Source organism: Poecilia formosa, unplaced genomic scaffold (genome assembly GCF_000485575.1).
Source record: "Poecilia formosa unplaced genomic scaffold, Poecilia_formosa-5.1.2 Scaffold332, whole genome shotgun sequence".
Taxonomy (NCBI): Eukaryota; Metazoa; Chordata; class Actinopteri; order Cyprinodontiformes; family Poeciliidae; genus Poecilia; species Poecilia formosa.
The window spans coordinates 612,509-617,225 of NW_006800271.1; positions in this window are offsets into that span (position 1 = coordinate 612,509).

Sequence of the window (4,717 nt, forward strand, 5' to 3'; positions counted from 1 at the left end):
AAACTGGACTTACTGGTTGTTCCTGCACTAACTATCCTTCTCCCCCCGCCTATTTCTCATAAGGGTTGGGCAACTCAGGCTCTCAGAACGTCTGAGCATGAGGTGGAAAAAATGCTGCCACTCTGAAACTTTCCTGAAACTCCATTCCTAAAGGTTGAAAGCATTGTCTACTGTGTGGGTGGATAATAAATAGGATGGGCTATATTCAGAATAGAGCAAACCAATTGTACTGAAATAAGAGTTGCAACTACGTCAAGATACTCCAGTAAAAGTAAAAAAGTATCCGTCTAATAAATTACTACAGCAGGAGTAAAAACGTATTTGGAGAAATGACTCCTCAGGTATTAAATAACTGATCATAACATTGGATTTAATATTTAAAAGGATGTAAAACGGACATGAGACAAACACATGAACTTATGTGCAAATTCTGGTCAGTTGAAGACTAAAAAGAATTAAATGAATACAAATAAATAGTATAACAATGAAAATAACTGGAGGATTAGGGCAGCTGGAAGAAAATGTCTGACGTTTTTTCTCAGAATTCTGACACTTGACCTCAGAAGGTCAAAGTCAGAATTCTGAGAAAATATTCTGCAGATTGACTTGACATACATAAGACACAACAGGTTCAGAGCGCAGACAATGTCACGAGTACAACAAAGCTGGGGTATAAACAAGAGGTCTCACTTCAACATAAACCGTAGCTGTGTGTCTGATGCATTTTTGGTTCAAATATATTTGCTCTTCATTCAGTTATGTACCCAGACATTTTATTTAAGTGACAGTAGTTAATATTTCATAATAACTCAAGTCATTTTACTAGGTTGTATGAAAACTACTTCAAAAAGTACATCTTGCCCAAAAACCTGCTCAAGTAAACTGAGTAAATGTATCAAGCTGCTGCTCCTCTGTAAGTGAAATTCAAATCATTTTTTGAGACCCAAGTGATGTCTAAAATCTAGAAGTTAGATGAAAATGTTTCTTTCCCATGTGAATCAGATTTCTATTCATTCATCTGTCTTCCCTTCTTTGCTTCTTTGACAAATAGTTCCAAAATCAATCTTTACTTTAGGACTTTTGTGTAAGGAAACAGGATTTTGAGAAGTCAGTGTTTGGCCATCGAACAGGAGTGTACAAACCAAACACACACATGGACCCATGTACTCATTTTTTTATTTTCTCATACATTTGTTGCCAACTTTTTTTTTTATGAACATTTGTTTATACAAAGATAATCAACAAAAGTAAAAAAAAAAAAAAAGTTATTTTGACACAGTAAAATCAGAAAAGTTGTTAATGTATCTTTTTATGCCCTCTGAGTCAATACTTTGTAAAACCAGATTTCCGTACTTACACTTACAAGTGTTTTGGGAGTGTGTCACTCACAGCTTTGCACATCATGAGACCTGAGTTTTCTGCTTATTAAATCAGGTTGAGTGAGATTGCATTGAGAACACCTGTGAACAGGTTCTGAGTTGGACCTGGCTCAAGATTTTTGGCTATGCCATTCTAACACAAACATGTTTTCACAAGACAACCACACTCACCCACACTCATATTAAAGGGCAGTTTGGAGAGACAAATCAACCTAGTAGTCATGATTTTGTGAAGGAGTCAGAATTTAATCATGTTCATATTTGTAAAAAGCAGAATTAGTCAACTTTTTAATCACAAAATGGATCATTAATATTCATTACATTGCATAGCTGACTAACATTAAACTAAGGATTTGTTTGAGTTTGTTAAAGCTTCTGAAACAAACTATTATCCTGCCTTTTAGGTTGGCTCAGAAGCTAATGCTGCTTATGTAATTATTCATTTTGAACTCAAGATCGCTAACAGGAGGGCAGCAATGATTCACCTAAAACTATCTTCTCAGCTTTCAATTGAAGACGAGTTGGAGCTTGTTTGTAGTTACTAACAAATGACCTCTGGGAAAGAAAAGAACAAAAGAAATGTTCAGGCTTTTCAGTCTGAATGGCACAAAGGGAGGACTGAGTTTGTGGTGGTTCTTTATTGAAGAAGCTGTTTTGTTTTTAATGTTTGCTGTTATGCTGGATCTCAGTGACTTTTAGAACAAAAGTATGCAGGGAAGACTTTCATCTCTGGATCTTTTCTCAATAGAGGGAAAGACTCAATAAACTGAAGGTCAACATGGACAAGTTTTACTATTATGTCATCAGTATCTTCATTAAAGAAACTTGTGGATCTCATTTTTCAAGTAAAGTAAAAACATTTCTTTTCGTATCATGGTGTCTCTTACAGAAAGTTCAATTTGATTTAAGTTGATTTATAATATATTCTAATAGTGATGGTTATGACTTCAATAAGCAGTTTTTAGAACAAATACATAGAAATCTGCAACACCATTTACATTTAGAACATTTCTAAGTGAATTAAGAAGTCAAACTCTTTCACATAATTACCAGCTTCACATGTAAAATGTCTAGTGACATATAAAGTTTTTTTTTATATTTCCTGTATTCTCATCGTTTTTTCTTCCTGCAGTGTCAGATTTCTTCATGCTGTTGTACTGCGAAAAAGTCAAACCTTTTCAGTTTTGTCGTGCTGCCCCCATCTAAGATGCCAAGCCTGATAGTATCATATTACCAAAGAAGTGTTTATTCTTTAATCAGGAAAACATTCCATCCTTAAAAAATAAAGAGTGAAAGGATTCAAAAGTTGAAAACTTTCGACTTTTGAATCCTTGAGAAAATCAGTTTTTTTCTAGAAAAGTCCTGACATTAATCTAAAGATTTCTGAGTTCTTTGGCAGAAATGTACTCCTCCTCTTTTTCTATATGCAAGGACCGTAAAACGTTGTCATAGTTACCTGAGTAATAAACTGCTATCATCTTCTATGTGAAGGCCTCACACAGCTCCATCAATCCCATCACGTTGTTCAGTTCAACAGGTAAGATTTGGCCAAACCAAATGTCTAAGGTTTGAATCTTCAACACTTTGAAGGTTTACACTAAAATCTTAAACCTTTGAGTTTTAACTTTGATTAGATTACAAAATTTAACTGGTTTTGTAATTGGATTTCACAGAAAATGTTTTTCAGTTTTTCTTCTTTATTCATATTATTTAGATTTCTCAGTATTTTGCTGTAATGATTTTAAAACAGATATGACAAGACCAGGTAAAGTTACCATCTGGTTTGTAACTATCTACTGGGTCATATTATTTTGTAAAAACAATGCCTAGATACATAATTATAAGAAAGAACAGCTTTTATTTTCCTTTTTAGATACAATAATAATTTAAATGATTGAGAGAATTGTGAAACTTTCATTTGGGAGAACAAACTTGATAAATAAAGCAACATCTGATCTAAATCTGCTATAAATATATTTTAGATTAATATTTAAATCTTTACAGTTTTTTAAAGAGTGAATTTTCAATTATGTATAAACAGGCAAGCAAAATATCTGCAATATAAACTGGATTATTCTAAAATGTTTAAAGATTTTTTTTTAAACCACAGTTTGTGACTTGTAAAGATTTGTGGAAACAAAAAGGGGATTCATGAACTAAATATCATATTCATTCCATCCCTGTTGGTAACTAATCAAACCTGCCTTCTAAATAAAGGAAACATAAATAAATGGCAAAATTATTTTACATTTTTTGACAATATTTTCAAAATATATTGCAGGTTAAATAAAATAAAACAAGGACAAGTACTGAGGAGGTTGGCTGAGGAGAAGGAGGACAACTAGAGACATCTGGTGACTGGAAACAGCAAGACATGATAAAAACATAGTAAGAAAATAAATCATAAATATTAAAGTTTTGGGGGTGGGGTGGGGGGGTTATCTACATTTTTCCAAATTGTTTCTATGTGTATTTAGTGTGATTCAGGCAGGCTAAACCTAGAAATATATGAGAAAGTAAGAGTCGACAGTCCCGGAGTTTTATTTATTTATTTTCCGTTCACCAACTCATTTAAGACTTCTTAATGCTATTATGTATGGAATTTAAGACCTGTATTGTGATAGAAACGTACAAAAGAACGCCACAAACAAATAACTTGCATAACTTGGTAACAGAAGAGAGCCAATGGCAAAGACGAACATCGTCCATTTACCCATAATGGACCTAAATAAACTAGTGAGCTTCAACCTTTGCAGGACTTATAATAAATCCTTAGTTATTCGCAAGAGCCTCAGTCACAGAACAAAGTGAAGATATCTGTGCATGACTCAAAGTTTTACGCAAGAGTGAAGTTCCACGAGAAAACAGGAAACTACACAGACAATATTACATTAAATAGTTCTGCCACAACAAAATTTAGGACGTGTGAGTACCGTATTTATGGTAAGCTTGGTTTCCCGAACGAATTAAAGATGTATTTTAAACCATGGTGTGTAACTTGTAAAGGCTTCCACCTCAACATCTCACTAACCTGGATGTACTACATCCATATTGGTAATTAATCAAACGTGCCTTCAAAGTAAGAGAAATACAGTACACAATTTTATTTTAGTTATTTATTTTACCTTTATAGGAAAAAATAAATCAAGACATATGTTGCAGGATGAGGTAAAAACAGGAGGTAGCAAGTTCTGAGGCTTAGGAGAAGGTGGACAATAGGGACCTCTAGTGACTGGAAACAGCAAGACAATAAAACCAGAAATCAGTCAGAAATAAATATACATTTTTCCAACTGAATATTATTTTCATCATAGTGCTTCCACAAGTATTTTATATAT